This window comes from Hipposideros armiger, unplaced genomic scaffold, assembly GCF_001890085.2.
Source record: "Hipposideros armiger isolate ML-2016 unplaced genomic scaffold, ASM189008v1 scaffold_46, whole genome shotgun sequence".
In the NCBI taxonomy this organism is placed as follows: Eukaryota; Metazoa; Chordata; class Mammalia; order Chiroptera; family Hipposideridae; genus Hipposideros; species Hipposideros armiger.
Genome location: NW_017731396.1, coordinates 5,198,487 through 5,218,576, shown reverse-complemented (window position 1 = coordinate 5,218,576; position 20,090 = coordinate 5,198,487). Strand labels below are relative to the sequence as shown.

Below are 20,090 nucleotides of genomic sequence, written 5' to 3'. Positions count from 1 at the left end.
TCTGTAAGAGGGTCCAGCAGTGATTGGGACACGGTGCCATAGGTGTACATACAGTTACTCCTATAGAACCATCTCCTAAAAGAAGACAGACAACTGTCACCGCATCTAAAATGAAACCAAACCTCAAACATTCAGCTAGCTATGCAACTCTGGAGTTTTCTGAACTAAACAGGTGTCACAGATGAGCTCAAAATAGGTCAGATGCCTTCCTCCTTGATGCTTTAGCAACATTCAATTCTTCAGCACCTTCCCCAGATGTTAGATTCTTTTTAGCTGTGTCTTACACCTAGCTCTTTTCTCAATTTTAAGATTTAAAGAAGCTGTGAAGGGTAGGGGAAGAAGACATCAGAGAAGCAGGAGCCTATTTTTATATTGAGAGCTTAAAGTGAATCATTTCGGAGAGATGCACAGACGGGGGCTGTGGCCCACCTTGATGACAGCTGTATCAAAGGCCTAAATATCCAAAGATCATAAATCACTATAGTAAGCATATCAACAACATGTGGTGCTCTGTAAGCATTTTACAACTTTAACATTTCCATCCTCTACAGTCCTTTGATATTCTCAAAAGATGCCGTGGATTTCAAAGCCAGGCCCATATCAGCAAGGCTGGTAATAGGCATCCTAGAAAACTGCAATAAAGAAGGCAAGACCCAAGCAAAATGGAATCTGGGGATGCCAGGACTTTGTCAGCACCTCTACTCTTCTAAGGGAGTGATAAAAACACAGCCACATCCTACAGAGTTTGATTTTTAGGAGGAGAAATTACCCCAGGTGTCCAAATCAAATGAGAAAACAGATTATATGAGCACCTCATGGGAAGAGGCACTTAACCAGACAACTCACCCCTGATTCAGGACAGTTAAAAAACAAAATCCATATTAACTGTTTTAATTACAAATTAATCTTTGACTTCCAGAAAGCAAAAAAGCTTCTGAGATTCATTCCTGAATGATTAGACTAGAATAAGCCACTTTAGAGAGAAAAATGGTCTGAAATCTAGCTCTCTCCATAGCTTTCTATTGAGGTGACTGCAATGACAGCAAACAACTGTGGCCTGCTCCCATTCCTAACTCAAACAACAACATATTGATGCTATCCCCATTGTATTTTCCCACAAAGAAATATGTTTACATATTTCTGAGATTGAAAAATTGCCGAATTTGTTAAAAGAGAAGAAAAAGGCAATGCATTATCACTCTCATAAAATGCCTTTTTGATGTCTCTTGCCATAAAATGAAAACAAAAGTCTTTATTTTAGGACAAAACACTGAAGAACAAAACAAGTCTCTACTACAGCTGAACACTTACTGAGCACTTAGTAAGACCTGCATAAAAATATTTGGAACAAATACATCTGCATGTAGCACTGGTATAAGAAACTCATCACGAAAACAGTGGATTTCTCTAGGCAACATTACAGAGAATAAATACTGCTAAATTAGATAAGGGTTGTGGCCTGCATTAGCCCTGAGTTCCTGAGGGAAAATAACTAAAGGACTTCAGATCTGTAGAGTATGTTTGTATTTTCCAAATATTTCCGCATCTATTCTTTTTCATTTCAGTCTATGTACTACAGTCCCCCTTTTACCCCTAAGGAAGCAGGGCACTTCATCATTACCTCACACCCATGGTACAGGTGGAATCAGGATCCAGGCCTTCTCATGTTAAATAGGAGACATATATCAAGCTTATTTATAATGCTCATATGCTGTCATGGTTCAGGACATTTTGGTGAAGCAAGAAAAAACATGAATTACACACAGCACATACATAGTATGCTTAAAAGACCCAGTTATTCTCTCCTATCAACATCACATCTCTTAGAAAACATTGTTTCTAGAATTATGAACACTGTTCCCCCATAGGTCACCCAGTTCTCTTATTTCACCTTGACTCAAATGTACATATTACACAAGAATTTTATTTTGGTATTTTTTTAGGACAGTGTCTCTAAGCCAGGAAACAGCCCTCAAGTGGAAATGGAAACACCCACAAGCTAATCTAAATGCTGTATTTGAGCCACTGAATGTTCACATTAGTCTCATCCTAAGTAATCATGCCACTGACCCAATGTCAGTTAGCATCATCTTCAAGCTCCCTATGAAGAGCTAAAGGAAAAGGAAATCTAATTAAAAGCCCAAGGAAAAATCCACTTTAATCAAAACTACAACCCAGAGGCCAAGGGACTTCACAGTAGGAAAAAACCCTAATATGAAAATATTGGTAACAAGAAAAGAGATGTCAAGGAGAGAAAAACAGGAGACATTGTAATTTACAGGACTAAAACCAAAACCAATCAAAAGTAACTTTCAAAAGATGGAGAAATAATGGAAGATGAGGGGGTGAAAATGCAGAGAATCACAATTTTAAGGATATCTTACTAAGAAGAATAGGAAACTAAATGTTTAAAATATTACTTTATAAAATCTAAAAGGAAAGAATGATACATTTGGTCCTATTGAAATCAACAGAAAATCATCTACTATGAGCTTCTGTCGACATCTTTTCCCAAGTGGAACGACCATACAGATGAGGGCCCCAGACTTGACCAGTAATCAGAGCTGCAGTCCTGTAATAGGAGTGGCGGGGGACCCTATGAGATGGGAGCCAACGCTAGAGGTCAGACAGTAAGCGATGTCTCAAAAAACTCGGTCTAACAAATCACCAGTATCTTTTCTCCACACTAAAATATCTTGAATCGTTAACAGAAACACACACAGACCAGGTCATTACTGTTCTTAAAGTGAAGCAATGTAATCATCTTATCATAAACACACACTCATGCGCACACACAACTTTAGTAGATATTAAGATATTAAGGTATTAAGATATTTAGTAGATATTAAGAAATCTCTGAAATAAAAAATGACCAGAGTAACTAAACTAACAAAGGAGTTGAATCACCCATCTTAAAAAAAAATTGACTAGTTTTAAACACTTATCTATCACATTTTAAAAATCATTTTACCTCAGAAGCCTTATTCACTTCCAATTTCATATTTAAAATTTTTCAGAAGTAGAAACGTTTGTATCACCTCTAGCAGTTGGAAATCAGTTTCAACTAGAAATTATTTAAAAGAAATCACTCTCCAAACAGTACCAAAGCACAGAGATTCCAAAGCAGTTGTCATGCATAATTCCATTTCAGAATCCAGCTAGCCTGACTGTAAGAGAGGCCCACAAACTGGAAAAATAACAGGAAAAGTTATATTTCCCATTTCATATTTTGGGCCTAATATATGCTGATGAGCTTGGAAAGAAATAGAGGACCTAAAGTTCAGCTTGATAGTTATTTACTACAATTAATACTAAAGCAATGGTTAGCACTCAATTTTAAAATAAATGGCTGGGGCGGCCGAGTGGCGCGATGGTTGAGAGCTCGCTTGGGATGCCAGAGGGCCCCGGTTCGGATCCCACATATGAGGGCCAGTGACACTGTCCTCTACAGCTAAGATGCTGAACAACAGCTCAACCTGGAGCTGGGCTGCCATGAGTCGCCGGCAACGGCGTAGGCTGCACTCCCTGTGGCAGTGGGTTGCCATGGGCTACCGTGTGTAGCCAGCAGCCAGCGTGAGCGGCCAGCAGCCGCAGTGAGCGGCCGTCCAGAAGCCGGCGACTGATCTGCCTCGCCCGGGAAGAGCGCAATGATGGTACCAACTTGGGCCGGTGAAGCGGCGTCCTCCACAACTAGATTGAAGAACAAGCCGACAGCAACTTGTCTGTTCCCCTTCCCCCAATTCCCCAGCACTGTTCCCATCCCCCCAATTCCCCAATAAAAAAAAAAATAAAAAATAAAAAAAATAAAATAAAATAAATGGCTAAAACCCACAAATTGCATACTTTAAAAGGGTGAATTTCATGGTATTTAATTGTATCTCAATAAAGCTGTTATTTCTAAAAACTAAACAAATAAATGGTACTTAGAAAGAAGTACTACATATAACATATAAACCACCTTGCTCTATTACTGAGAGACCACAAAATGTGTACTTTAAAATGCTGATAAATAAAGAGTATCAACTTCATTCATGGACGAAGAAATGCAAATTAAGATATTATGCACTCTTCACCTATCAGGTTAGCAAAGATTAAGAACTTTCATAATATCCAGGTTAATGAGAAGATAAGGAAATCTAAACCCTAAAATGCTTTGTATACACTGGCACATCTTGGGCAATTTATTCTCAGCTTTCAAAATTAAAAATGCACATACCTTTTGATTCAGCAATTTCACTTCTAAGGATTTACTGTACAGGTATACCTATACAATTATACAGAATTAAAAAAAAAGAAAAGAATCTGAACCAATTTAAGTGTCCATCAACAGGAAATTAAAGTATATCCACACAATGTCCCATTATGCAGTTGTTTACAAAAAATAAAAAAAGTGAGGTATAATTACAGGTACTGACTTGAAAAACAAGGACTTGAAATATTAAAGAAAAAGAAAATTCAAGATAGTATATGTAGTGTGTTTGTAAGTGCTTACATGTGCACAGAAAATATCTGGAAGAATATTGGGGGAGTGGGCGTCACACTTTGTAGACTGTATGAATGATCACAATGAGTATATATTAATTTTATAATTATAATTTGTATTGAATTTGAAGCATCAGCTCTCAAATAAAGTCCTACCCTGTTGTCAAATCTCCCCATGCTATGACCCCCACCTGTCTTTCCAGTGCTCTATGGTTACAGCCAAACCAGTCTGCTTTTCCTTTAAGAAATCAGCCCAAAGGACTACTCTTCAAAATGCTCTTACAATTTGAACAGCAACAGCTTCAAATATAAATTACTTGAGTTGAAAGAACTACGTCTGCCTGCATCCGCTACAGAACATTTTAAAAGAAATTTTTTTAAAAAGGAAATCGAAATACAATTTAATAATCCTCATCACAGAAGCAGCAAAAGTACTGTACTCACCATTTCCTATGCTTTCCAGCATCTGTGCCTTTGCTCCATGCAATTTCCTGCCTGAAATCCTCTTAGCTACTTATCACATGTCCAATCCTGCCAATCCTTCAAAACATAGGTTAAACACCTCCTCCTACACCAAATCTTCCCTAATGCCCCAGCCAGAGCTACGGTAATTCTCTTTCTTAAACTACAGTACCATCATTACTTTCCTCTACCTAATACTCAATTGGGTACATGTCTCATTCCCATTAGTGAGAAAATTCATCAAGGGCACAATCTGTGACTTGGTCACTTTGTATGCTCCATTTCATACATAAATTAAATGGATATTTCACTAAAACTTATAAGAAAAAGAATGGCAAGAATCTAAAAGAAAAAGAATGGCAAGAATCTAAAAGTAATAGGCTTGGGCCGGCCGAGTGGCTCAGTTGGTTAAGAGTTAGCTTAAGAGTGCGAGCTCTGAGCAACAGGGCTGCCGGTTCGATTCCCACATGGGTCAGTGACACTGCTGCCGCTGAGCTGCCAACAGGTGACAGGATGGCTCAGCTGGTGAGAGCACATGCTCCTAACAACAAGGCTGCCTGTTCAATGGTGGGCTACACCCACCCGCAACTAAGACTGAACTTGGCACCTTGAGCTGAGCTGCCACCTGGATGGCTCAGTGGATAGAGCGTGCGCTCTTAACAACAAGGCTCTGGTTGACTCCCACATGGGATGGTGGTTATGCCCACCCGCAACTAAGATTGAACACAGTACCTTAAGCTTAGAGGCCATGAGCTGCCCACTGGCAGCCAGATGGTGACTGGCACCCTCCACATCGAAGATTAAAGAACAACAACTTGGCCGGTCCTCCTCCCCAATTCCCCAACACTGTTCCCTTCACCCAGTTCCCCAATTAAAAATAAATAAATCATTTTTAAAAAAAAAGAAATCTCAAAAAAAAAAAAAAGTATACAGCCAGTCGAGTGGCACATTGGTTAGGAGTTGCCTTGGGACGCCAGCTCTGAGCAGCAGGGCCTGGGGTTCAGATCCCACATGAGGGCCAGTGTCGCTGCGCCCTCTACAGCTAAAATGGTGAACAACAGCTCGACCTGGAGCTGGGCTGCCGTGAGTCGCTGGCAACGTGTAGGCTGCAGTGGGGCTCGCCAGCAGCTGGCGTACACTTTCGTGAGCTGCCGTGAGCCGCCGTGAGCAGCTGTCCAATGGCCAGCTACCGATCTGCCTCACCCGGGAAGAGTGCAATGATAATGCCAACTTGGGCCAGTGAAGCAACGTCCTCCACAACTAGACTGAAGAACAAAACGACAGCAACTTGTCTGTTCCCCTTCCCCCAATTCCCCAGCACTGTTCCCATCCCCCAATACCCCAATAAAAATCTCAAAAAAAAAAAAGACAATCACTACAATCAATTTCATAACCCAGGGTATTAAGAAGTCCTTAGACACTATAACTTTATTACACATTCATAACTTTGGGTGTAAGTTGATAGAAATAACCTGTGGCATTTAAGAGTAAATTTATTTTGACAATTATACAATTGCACACAATGTGCTTGTATTTTGAGGCAAATAAAATATGACAACTAACAGATAGAAAGATAAACTGTGTCCTATGACTTGCAAAACTAAAGTTATCCTGAGCTGTGAAGTCATTGTTCATTATCAGGAAAATTACAGACTCTTTAAAGCATACCTATAACCGAAGTTATTAAAGTTTTTTCATAATGTAAAAATTGCTGCCTTCAGTTTCTTTACTCCATAAAGATCCTAAAATTCTCACTAAACTATGGAAAAGATGCTAAGCCATTACAAATAAAATATTGAAGAAGAATGCAAATGTTTTGTAAAGCTAGATTTCTTAAGGAATATTAACAAAACTAATAAAATGTTAATAAAAGCATTTCTCAGTATATTAATAGCAACAAGATGTCTGTACATTTTTCTAATTTATAAATGGTAAGAATTAAGTGTTTCCAAGAGGTCTTTAATCATATTTAGTGTATAAAAACTTAAGGAATTTCAATAATTATTCCTAGAATAATGAATCACATGAAAATAAAAAATATGCAGGTCAGATTATGCTACTAAAATCAGAATGCTCCAACAAAAAAAAGGCTGTCAGTTCATCTTGTCAGGAAAATTTGCCTAGCAGTAAAAATCTGAAGCCATCATTAGATTAAAAAAAAAAAAATAGTGAAAACTCTGTAATAAATACTGAACTCATTGTAGTACTATGATATTCTTATAAATAATGTTGAAGGGTAAATTACCAAATGTGTGAATACTATATTATCCATTGGGATTTTAGGGCACAGGCTGCCAGATGCCCTGCAATATTGATTCTTCCCTTCTACCAAAGGAACAGAATCTCTGATTTCTACTTTTTTTTTTTTCCTTAGCTGAGCCATCCTGCCACCTGTTGGCAGCTCAGTGGCAGCTCAGCTCGGGCCGGGCATGGAACCGCTGTTGGTCAGAGCTCACACTCTTGGGCGAGCTCTTAACCAGCTGAGCCACTCGGTCGGCCCTCAGAATCTCTGATTTCTGACTAGGCATATAGCCATCTCCAGAAAAGACTACATTTGCCAGCTTTCCTTGCAGCTATCTGTGGCCCTGTGATTCTGTTATAATTAAAGGGGCAGAGCAGAAGTTATGTGTTCAACTTCTGGGAAGTATCTTCACAGGACGTGGACGTGACCAGCTTTTCCCTTTGCACCCATCCTGCTGGTAAGAATGCAGAACTGATGACAGGAACCAGAGAGGCTATCTTTGACTAAAAAGAGGTAGCTGGGTCCCTCAATGAGCATGAAGGTGCCATACTGGTTCATGACTGTCCATGATTTACATGAAAGAAAGAAAACTTCTATCTTGCTCAAGCCATTGTTTTTGGGTTTCTGTCACTCACTGCTCTACCTAATTCAATGTAACACAAGGCAAAACTATAAAGAGTGCCATATGTATTTATTATTTCATTAAACAATTTCTAATATATATTTTAAATTTATTAGGATTTAAAATAAAACTCATTTTTGATGATTCAAATAACTAAGAAGTTCTTCAATGTTTTACTATATTATATTTGAGATATAAATATGTTATCATCAAGAAGTTGTCAAAAAATCAGCTTCCCTTGGGATCAAGAGATTAAGCCAAGTCTCCTTTACATTATCCACCTCAATAATACTATACAATAATAATATTCATTCAACAAATGAATGCCTACAGCATTCTTCACATGCTAGATGCAAGAAACACTGACATGACCAAAGCAAAGTGGTCTCTACCCTCCTGGAGTTTACAAGACAGGAACGTACCTGAGGTTGCAAAAACTGAGTGTAACACTCAGATTGCCTCTTTTCTAGCCTCCAAGTTAATAATCCCCCGTCTGCTATTGTATATCCTTGTTTCAGACTGAGTATAATATGATTAGGCTTCAGCTTTGCTCAGCTAACATAATCATATATAATCACATTCCTCAAAGATTACATTCCCTTCACCAAATGCCACAGCAGCTATCATTAATGGTGGGCCACTTTTCCAAATGGCAAATCTTATTTATCATATGGTATTTCTCCTTAATTTCATCTCAAAGACCCTCAAATTTGAAAACTATTTTGTACTTCCTCCCAGGCCCCAGGGACTGTCCTAAAAAAAAGTCAGGGTGTAGGGCTGCTAGACAGATGGCCAACTGCTTTTAGTTATTCCTCACAGACCATTAAACCAAGCTCACTAGAAAGCTGAAGCTGTACCAACAAGATGTGTCACTCTCACTCTCCACCCTCTACCTTCTAGAACCTCTCTAAGAGGAGGAAATATTAATCTGATTGTATCAGACTGAGTGGATCTTCTTTGTAAATATGAAGATTAAATGCAGACTAAAAATTACACACACACACACACACACACACACACACACACAGGTTTGCTTTCTTGCGTTCATTTCTCTCATACACACTCTTAAAGACTAATGTAGTAAATTAGTGGGATTCAAGAGGAAGAGAAATCCCTTGCCTAGGCCTTAAGCTTAAGCAATACACTCCAGCCCAGCTTACTAGACAGCTCTACATTGATATTTTGGCCAACAGCCCAATTAATAACAAAATAATACTTTGAATTTCCCACTTACCACTGTCCTACTTATATAAATCTCCTTCGAGAACATCAAGGAATAGCAAAACTTATGACATTCTCATCATTTACCAACACCCCAAACCTCATCATTACTCTGTGGTCTGTGCCATTCACTTGGTATTTAATCATATACTGTTTCGTACCATTTCCTATATTCAAGGAATAATAAAAATTTTACAGTTGGTAACTTAGAGAGAAACCTCTAGAGTCGACCCATTGCTCCTACAATCTCCTGGTAGTTGAGTGTTACAGTTAACAAAGAAAGAGAACATCGTGGAAAGCTAAATCTCTGGATGATGACAAAAACAGTAATAATAATAAATATAGGCTAATACTGATTGAGCACTTACTATTTACCAGAGGCATTTTAAGCACTTTATATGCATTTATTACTTTGGTCCTCACAACAAATTTGTGAGATGAGTACTATTATTATTCCCATTTTACAGATGAGGAAACCAAGCCACAGAAAGGTAAATAATTTGCCTAAAGTTACAGAGTTAACAAGTAGCAGGCTGGGGATTGAGACTAGAACTCTTAACTACTTTGCTACAATATTAGAAATGTTAAGAGTGGACAAATACAGATTGGTAAATTTTGAGGCTGAGTACCAAAAAGACATCCAAGGAGGCAGAGGGCAACGCGGATCTGGATCTCAGGAGAGAGAGCAGGGCTGCATTTATAAACTTACAGGTTGGAAGCAACAGGTGGAATGGGGTCACTCTGGAAGACAGTGCTGAGGAAGAAGTTAATGGGCAGACTCATGAGGAACACCAATATTTAAAATAAAGTTAACATGGTGTCATGGGTACTAGACTTATCATGGGGATCACTATGTACACATGAAACTAATACATGTATATATGTATATACTGTATGTCAACTGCAAAGAATTTTAATAAAATAAAATTAACACATTCTAGGTCAAACTGATGAGGCAGTAAGGTGGTATTTTAGTATTTTAGATATATAAAACACATAATATAATTCAAATCAGAATAGATAATGGTTATACCTAAGCTATGGCAACTAGACCACAATTTAACCAAAATGACTATAGGTTTATGGTAGCATCTCTGATTTTATTGTACTGTTGGTCATAGCTTAGGTTTTCATGCAAAATCTTTGGGCAAGAACATCACCAATAACACTATTCCTATGGGGAAAAAAAATCTGCTTTAAGATCTATCTTCAGACATGCTTTCCAGGGACTATACAGTTGTGAAAAGAAAGACGGCCTAAAAGAAAGATGACCATATTTCAATGGTTCTGAGGACAATGTTTTACATTTGCATAGCACTGAAACTAGGACAGCTCTCACAGTTTAATTGACAGTATTATTTTCATTCTTATGGTACATAAAATAATGACGCATCTTCTACTGATGGCATCTTAGATTCAGCACAATGTATCTTTCGGAGTACATCTAATTCCATGTGTAAGCATACATATTGGTGTAAAGGAAAACTTTCTGCCTTCAAGGGGTTTACAATCTAATAGGAAGAAAAAGATTAACACTAAGATATAAATTCAAGTAACAAACACTTACACAAGATATAAAGTGATAAAATGAGTGGGAAGGTTAAAGAAGTAAAGTAAAAGTACTTAACTGGTAGAAAATAAGAGTGTCCAAACTAAAAAAACTTAAGGCAGTATGTCCTTACCACAGTTTTAGTTGAAATAGATTAGCTCTGATGTAAGAACAGGAAGAAAGTAGGAAATAAATGACATCTCAACAATGGTACAGGGAGAAGATGAATAATGTCAGGTTTTGGTCATGTCACTCTCCTCTAAGAATCAAAAACTACCCTCCAGTTAAAGTAAAGCATTGCTTGAAGATAACTAATCAAAGGGAAAAACATTTTTTTTAATCTTCTACATCTCTCTTCTTTGAACCCTTGTGGTGGTTATAAAATAAACTGACAAGTTCTTTGATACTCCTCCTTCAAGAGGTAGAGCTTAATTCCCTTCCCTTTGTGTGTGGGCGGGACCTAGTCACTTGGTTCTAATAACAGAATATGGTGGAAGTGATTTCTGAGACCAGGTCCTTTATTTTTTCCTTTCTTTCTTTTTTCCTTCCTTCCTTCTCTCTCTCCCTCTCTCTCTCTATCTCTCTCTCCCCTCCCCCCTACCCCCACTTGTTCTGGGGGAAGCCAAATGCCACATCATGAGGTCACTCAAGTAATCATATGGAAAGAGGTCCATGTGGCAGCAACTGAGGATTCCCACAGAAGCCTTCTGCCACAGCCAAGTGAGTGAGCCCTCTGGAAACAGAGCCTCCAGCCCCGGCAAGGCTTCAGATGACAGCAGCCCCAGCAGACTTCTTGACTGCAATCTCAATAGAGACCTCTGAGCCAGAATCACTCCGCTAAGCCATTCCCAAGCAACTGACCACAGACCACACATAATAAATGTTTACTGTGTTGTCATTAAGCTTTGAGATCATTTGTTATGCAGCAATGCATAACTAATACAACCCCATGATGTTTTATGCCTCTAAAACACTCTTATGTTTACCTTCTAACAGTTATGTGTACACGGATGGCCAATAAAGAAAGTAATTTCTTTCTTTGAAATGAAAGGCTGTTCTCTTCATCTTTGTATGCCTATAAAGCTTACCTCAATGAACTGCACAGTTAAGTACTTGTTTTTGTTTTTATTTGTTGAAAGATTCTTGCCTGTGCCTATACAGTTGACTACAGGTATCCAAAAATAAAGTGATTAAAAGCCTTGAATAAGAGTGGGGTGAAAAAGAAAAATATTGATTCGATGGATCTGGCTGAAAATGGAAAAAGGGGGGCGGGGAGGAAAGAAAATGGAATAAGGGATAACGGATACAACAATCAAAAATAACTCCAGAATGGGCCAGCCGAGTGGCGCGTTGGTTAAGAACTGGCTTGGGACGCCAGAGGGCCCCGGTTCGGATCCCACATATGAGGGCCAGTGACACTGCCCTCTACAGCTAAGATGCTGAACAACAGCTCAACCTGGAGCTGGGCTGCCCTGAGTCGCGGTGATGGCGTAGGCTGCAGCCCCTGCTGCAGTGGGTTGCCATGGGCTACCGTGAGCGGCCAGCAGCCGCAGTGAGCAGCTGTCCAGAGGCCAGCGACTGATCTGCCTCGCCCAGGAAGAGCGCAATGATGGTGCCAGCTTGGGCCAGTGAAGCAACATCCTCCACAACTAGACTGAAGAACAAAAAGACAGCAACTTGTCTGTTCCCCTTCCCCAATTCCCCAGCGCTGCTCCCCTCCCCCAATTCCCCAATAAAATCTTAAAAAAAAATTAAATTAAAAAAAATAATAATTCCAGAATGGCATATGTATAAGGTGAAAATAGCAATCATTTTGTACCCTTGAAGTACTAGAGTGCAAAACTTGCTTGAAGAAAAACAGTACAGAGCAGCAAAGCATCATAATAGTAACACTTAGAACTACATTATTAAGGAGAAAAGGACAAGCCACCTGATTAAGAAAGTGTTGATTTTACATATGCTTCTCAAACTGTTCTTCAGAATATAGGAACCACCTATCAGAAGGTCACAGTATTCTCTGGGAAAGGGGGAAAAGCAAGCAAACTAAACAAACAAATGTCCTCTATGTACTACAGGACATTTCTGAGGCTTTAAAGTGTTAATGTGCATTACAAATTGATTTGACCTCAGAATACTTGCATCTCATTAGTATGCTATGAATATAGTTTGGGAAACACTGACTTGGGTAGTCATTCAAGTAGACAGGTAGGTGGATAGATTCATAGGAAATAAAAGAAGAACAAGACAAATGTAATAAAATGGGGCCAACCAAGTGGCTCAGTTAAGAGCGCGAGCTCTGAGCAACAGGGTCACTGGTTCGATTCCCACATGAGCCAGTGAGCTGCACCCGAGCTGAGCTGCCAACAAGTGGCAGGATGGCTCAGCTGGCGAGAGCATGTGCTGAGCTGAGTGGCCACAAGCTGCCGACTGGCGGCCGGATGGCGACTGGACTTGGAGCTGAGCTAGCTGCGCTGTCCAAAACCAAGATTGAAGGACAACAACTTGGCTGTTCCCCTTCCCCAATTCCCCAATAAAATCTTAAAAAAAAAAAAAAGGTAATAAAATGATCACACCAAAAAGAGTAAAGGAGATGGTAACTGGCTACCAGTTTTGACTATGTAGTTTCTTAAAGCAAAATAAGCTAATAGATAAACTATCAAAAGCAACAATAGCCACTCCAAATGTCAGGGAAAAGAAGATGGGAAAAACATGATAGGATATAACAGAAAGAAAGAAATTCCCTTTCCATAGGCCATAGCTCAGAGTGCCTCCCGGCCCCTTGGCTTCTACTGTGTATGTACCACCCTGAGAGCTGGCTTGAAAGGGTGAGCCACCTGGAAGGCTAGTAGGTGGCCTTAAGAGGTTCCCTGACCCTAAACCCTTAACCAACAGTGATCACAACTAACGACCTATCAGATTTTCTCTCTTGGGAAGTGTTAAAGATGAAGAGTCCTTAGTAGTGGAAGTGGAAACAGAAGCATAAAGATACAGAGAAACCAGAGATAAAAAGGCAGAGTGACTACATAGATGATTAGGTGGGTTAGCCCTGGCTGTTCAGTGTCTTCTGCAGGAAAGGAACACCTTCCAGTGGGAAATGTAAGTTAGTATATTATGTCCAGTCTGCCAACCTTATGTGGTGGTCCTGCCAGAGAGAGCAGGGCTGCAGACTGGTGATGCCCCGTCAGTCACATTCAGTGACCCACACATGAAGAAGGGAGGGGGGAGGAAGAGAGGAATGAGGGGTCCCGGGGAACACTGGCTCTGGGTTTAATGAGGAGCCTTCAGTTTAAATTTACCTGAATGATGTTTTCATACATCAAACATCTTTTTAAGTCAGTGGCCAGAGCCTACATGTCTCATTAGGCATCAAACAAGGATGTCCTAGTGTGGATGTACCTCCCAAGTGTAGCCAGATTCTGCCCCAGGAGGGAGAGGTGTCCAGAGCAGCTTCTCTAAATTCACACATGCAGACACCTGCCCACATTCTCGCCTGAACTGTATTCACCTCACACATTAAGTGCCACCCCGACTCCAACCCCAAGCCCCACACCCAGAAGAGGGTCAGGAATCTGACCCCTGGGAGTTTGGTGTTCATGTACAGGTGTCAATGAGTGTGTGACTGCATGCTCTCCTGAGTGTGTGGCCCTGGGTTGGGATGGGTTATACAGGAGGGGCTGTCCCTGCTGCTCCAGGACTCCACACAGGTGCTGCATGGCCATGCTTGCTCACAAGCTCTCTTTCAGGTTAGACCAGGCCCACAATGTAAACACTGTTCCCTTTAGAGTGGTGTCCTGATGCTACCCACAGCCTGGACAACCATACACAGCCCCAGCACTAGGGTATGGCTCAACAAACTTCCTGCTGAGGAGGCAACAAGGCAACCTGGTCACTAAAGCTGGGTGGGGTCCCTACCAGTGTCCCAGCATCTATGAGGCCCAGTGGAACCCAGGGTTCTTGTTTTTCTGTGAGGCCTGACTCTCAAGGTTTACATTTCTGTTCCACTTTTCCCCAACACATGAAATAACTTAGAAGACTTTCTGTTCCTTGCAACCAAATCAGCCTAACCAAAACCCTTACAGAACACATACATATATAACTAGTTTAAAATTAGGGTCGTGACCCGTGGCTTCAACTTCTGATGCAAAAGCCCAAGACAAATAGACTGTGAGGATTCTTCAAATACCAAGGTCTATGAATTAGCAGTCATATCATTTTGTAGCTTAACCATATAAGGAAAAATTTCACAGTTAAACACACTGCTTATGGCTGATGATATACTAACAAGTTTTACCAAATAAAAACAACAATTTTACACTGACACAAACAGATAACTTTATAAAAAAAGCTCTTATATGAGCCATCCTATCTGCCCTAGTTACCTAATATACAGACACGTATTACATCTTACATTACTTGGCACACCAACGAGTTAGTTACAGAAATCACAATTCCAACCAAAATTCCAAGCTAGTAAATATATTTAGTATTTGAAAATTTTTGAGTTATTTGTGGTCAAATATTCATTAAAATGGCTTAAGGAATCTTAACAGTTTTCTAACACATAAATGCTCATTTCATTTCTCCTCATTACTTAAGAAACACTAGAACTCTGACAAATAAGAAACCAAGCACAAGCCAAGAGGCTCACCAAAATCACACTTAAATAGAAAAAACAAAGCTGTAGATTTGGAACAATTACCAAGATACTAATAATTAACAATCACTTAAATATGATTCCAGAGGAATTCCTGGTTGTTGAAAGCCCCTGTGATCAACTAAGGGCACAGCATTATCAGAAACTGATTATGTAAGACAATAGTGCATTGTTTCAGGGTGTGTGAGTACATGTAATGAAGTTCACAGCTATGTTACCCTAATGGCTCACTTAAACATCTGAATTTTCTGCTATCTTAACCTTTAAATCAACTGAAAAAGAAGCTGCCAAAAGCAGTTAGGAAAGCACACAATTCCCAAAAGAACTTGGTATATACAATTTATTTTACTACTTAAATGTTGTTTTGATTACTGAGATTTGAACAAGATGTTAAAGGTTCAAAACTAATTTTAAAAGTAATGGTTGCTTACTAAATTCATAATAATATTCAACATACACTGGATTTTTGAAAGGCACAGGTCATATTCTTGTGTGTATGTGTTTACAGCACCTGGCATATTTCTGTTCAGTATTACATACAATTATTGCAGGACCTGACAGTGGTTACTGTCCACTTTTTAAAATCTTTCTGACTGACCAATAAGTCAAAGTTGAAAAAGTAATTAGTGCATTTATTTCTTGATTTGGATTACCCTTTTGTTGTAAATTGGGTCTAGTTACTCTAGTTACCTTGAAACAAAACATTGGCAGAGAACATATTGGATTGAAATTGCCTTACTCTGTTCCTACTGAATAAATAATGCATTTGAACTGTTCATATTTCATTGTCAAAGATACACAACTTTGGAAATTACGCTCTAAATTTTGAAAGCAAAATGAATCAGAAATCACATTCCTATGAGTAAACGGCCTGGAACAAAAGAAGCTTTCTACACTAAGTTCCCCTTGCCCCTACAAACCTCTCTAACAGTTTATCACATTAAAACAATTGAGATGAGGTAAGAGCTGTGATAATTAAAACCCTTTAAGGCATTTATCAAGCAGACTGTCTCTGAAACTACACCTTGGTTTAGAAGCCTTTGAGCAGGAATTCTGCCTATGTTAATCTGTGTACACACTCATTTCACATTTTCTCTCACCTCTAATTCTTTTTTATTTATTAAATTTACTGGGGTTACATTGGTTAGTAAAATTATATAGGTTTCACGTGTACATTTCTATAATACATAATCTATAATAATACATTCTGTGCATCACCCAGAGTCAATTCTCCTTGCATCACCATAGATTTCTAATTTTTTAAATCTAATTTATAGAATATAAGTCATTCTATCACACAATTTTATTTATGTTTAGATGACCATTGAAAACACTACTGTGATGCAACATTACATATGCAAAATTGCTGATTTTAGTGAGCTCTTCCCCTACTCCTCCACCTGCCTTACCCCACTCCCCCACTACACACACACACACACAAACACACACACACACACCCTTCCCCTGTTAAATCCCAGAGGAAAAACTCTGGGTCTAGTGCTAGGAGTTTTCTATAGGGCAAGTCTATATGACTTTTTGCTAATGATATTGAAAAACTTTTAAAAGACTGCCAATGTGTAACAGTTTCCAGCACCAAAAACACAAATAAACCCCCTTATTTTAGTATTTCAAGAAAAACTAAATTTCTCATAAAAAACAATAGCAATTCAAAAGTCTTAGAAGTCACAATGTGTAAATACTTATGATAATAGGACAAATTAATGTCAAGGCACAGCCAATAATGTAAGAAGCCTCTATGCAGCATTGCCTGTCAAAGGGCATCTGTATTAGCAGCTTAGGGAAGTGGCATTTGCAGAAAAGCACTACAGCTGCATTCAAAAGAAAATCATTAGGCCTCAGCCGGTAATCCCCTCCCCCATCCTCTTCGTCGGGATCCTTAAAGCAATTAACCAGGAGAAGGTGCTATTCTGCAACCCACCCTATTCACATGAACCTCCATCCTCTGCCCAGAGCTGGGTTTACCCCAGGTGGACTCTCTCAGCCTATTCCCTGGCCAGTGTTCATGGAAACCTCTACACTAGCCCGAAAGGCAGAAAACTAGATCTTTTCTTATAACCCGTTTATAAAACAAAACAAAACAAAAAACACTGACGGCTCAGTAGCCAGCAAACCTATCCAACCATCATACCACTAATATATCAATCACAACACCCACACACACTTTGCTAAATATCAACCTCAAATACACTCTTAATAATCTTAACTGAGACAATCTACTTTCACCTAGCAAAGATGACCCTGGTCACGTTCACTACAATAAGAGTCAACTGAACAAATCACTGTCTCCAACAAAGTCAGAGGCAATGAGGAATACGAGAGCTGACTATTAGGCCACAACATATTAAGAGGGATTTGATCTTGACAAACACAAAAAGGAGCGAGCAGCAGAAACCAGGATTGCAAAGGAAAGGAAGGGAGGCGGAGGCGTCTGAACATGTTTTTGAGTGTCCTTTAGTTTCCAATGTACTCTTCTGCCTCGTACAAGGTTGCAGAAAAGGCCAGACATCAGATGGGTGAAAGAAAGCTAAAAAAGAAATGCACCCACCCTTCCCCCCATCTTCTCTCCTCTCTCCCAAAAAGAGCTGTGTTTGTCTGTGCAAACCAAGTCCCAAATATGGGAGAGAGAGAATGAATGTGTGTATGTAAGAACAATGAGCCCTCAGCCTGGTATTGTGTGTGTGTGTGTGTGTGTGTGTGTGTGTGTGTGTGTGTGTGTTTCTCTGCCTCTTTTCCCTTCGACCTCAACAACAACAGGGAGAGCTGAAAGCCAGCTTTCCATCCAGCCTAGGCCATTAAAATCAAAACCGGTTCATAATTTACGGGGGAATTAACTCGGCAAGCAAATTCACGAAAGGACACAGCTACCCAAAGATGATTTTATTATTGTATAGATCCAGCCTCCCTCCCCTCCCCCAACAGACAGCCTAAAGAATACAATGTACACCAGACAAAAAGGTTTCTATTTAAATGGAAAGCAATTATCAAAACTGTTTCAAATCCAAGCATAGGATGCTCATTAATTTGTGTTACATTTAAACATTTATTTTGCAATCCACCAAGTATCCTTTTACCAGTTATCTTTTTTGTGTTTAAAAAATTGCTTTGGAGACAGCTATTTCAGGATTCATACAAAACTACTTTCTAAATGTACCTTAAAATAGCAACACATGCTGAAACATTTAAGGCACCCAGTTTCTCAAGGACACATTTTGCTTAAATCAATGTTTGAAGTCTGTAATCTAGAAAAATTGTAAGCAAACCTTGGAAAAGAGGCAGAGGAAAATGACAATTCAACAATGAATCATTTTGTTTTCCTTTCAACAACTTCTCAGGCAACCAGTTTCAAAGGAAACCTGAAATACGTTCCCCCTCCCAACACACACACACACACACACACACACACACACACACACAATCTATATAAAACTACTTCTTTCCAAAACCTTTAAAAAAAATAAAAACAGGAGCCACTCTCTTTCCCAGAGCAGAACTAAAACATGATACTAAGAACCCTATTCTGCTGCAAGTGCTTTTTTTGTTTCATAATTTAGTAATCACACACAGCACAGAACTCGAGATGGAGAACACAAAGAGGGAATCTTTCCCTAACGTGAAAACAATACTTTTTAAGAAAAGTCCTCCCCCCAAGACCCCCAGATCCACATGCATTCAAGAAATGTACTGTCTGAAGTCCTTGACTTCCTTTCCTCTCCCTCGTTCAGCCAATAATTCAGTCACATGAAATACTTTAACCTCAGACAAGTCAAACAAGAGCGTGAATAAGCAGCAAAGAAAGAGCAGGGGTCAGCGGGCGAGCGGGACAGTTCCCTGGCCGGGACAGAGCCACAGAAGTCCCTCGCCCTGTCGTTCCTGGACGTGCGCGGCCCCACGCGGGCCTTCGCTTTCAGGCTCACACCGGACGAGGGATTCCACACCGACCCCCCTCTGCCCACCCCCACGCCCGGTGCCCAGGACCAGGGGCCAGAAAAGAAAAGCAGACGCCACGCGCAGACAAGTTGGGAGACTTACCTTCCCCGGATGCGCTACACCATCAATGGAGATGTGTTCGGCCGGCTCCCGGGAGAGTGGGGGGGACGCGGCGGGAGGCCCGCGGGGCTGGGGGCCGCGGCGCTCGGGCCGAGCAGGGGCCGGCCGCGGGGACACAGGCGGGGCTGCAGGGACTTCCCTCCCGTGACCTTTAGTGCGGTCTCCACCAGGCTCCCTTCTCGCGTGGCCAGTCCCTCAGGAGCGAGAGCCCAGGATCATGTCTGGTTTTGTTTTTTTCTGAGGGCGAGGGGGCTCCCTGAGGATGATGCTGGGTTTTTGTTTTTGGGGGGTTTTTTTCCTCAACTAGGAGAGAAAATGAGGCAGACAATGTGGGAAGCGAGCGAGGGGAGGCGGAGGCGGAGGCGAGACCCGAGCCGGGGGAGCGTCTCGGGCGTGCGGGAGGAAGACGAGGCTGGGAGCGTGGGGGGCGGCTCGCGAGCGTCTGTGGGAGCAGCGGCGCCTCAGCGATGGAGGCCGAGCCGCGGCGGGGTTGCTGCACCGACCCACCGCCCACTCCGCGCACGGGTCCGGCCCACCTCGCAGTATCGCGCCTTTCCATTGGCGCATCCCGACCTGACGCGAGCGGAGGCCGGGCCAATGGGAGGCGGAGGGCGGGCGACGGGGCGGGACTTCTTTCTCCCTTTTTTTCTTTTTTCTTTTTCTTTTTTTTTTTTTTTTTTTTTTCTAATAAAATGAGCAGAAGAGAAGGTGGGGAGCGGCCGGCTTCTGGCGACGCCGCGGCCCGGGCTCCAGCGATCGCTCTGGGAGGAGGCCGGGCGGCGGGCTGGGC

The 20,090-nt window shown here is 40.8% G+C and overlaps 1 protein-coding gene across 4 annotated transcripts in view; it reads right to left on the bottom strand.

Annotated features, from left to right (window-relative positions):
* The window catches only part of RERE (arginine-glutamic acid dipeptide repeats), a 404,790-nt gene extending 385,018 nt beyond the window's left edge, over positions 1–19,772 (bottom strand). For 3 of the 4 annotated variants that reach the window (XM_019639722.1, XM_019639724.1, XM_019639723.1), the window contains exon 1: positions 19,283–19,771. The gene's annotated coding sequence lies outside the window, so the exon portion shown is untranslated. Of the gene's footprint in view, positions 1–19,282 lie in introns of all 4 variants that reach the window. The other variant, XM_019639725.1, reaches the window with a different exon arrangement.
* Between the last annotated feature and the right edge of the window lie 318 nt (positions 19,773–20,090).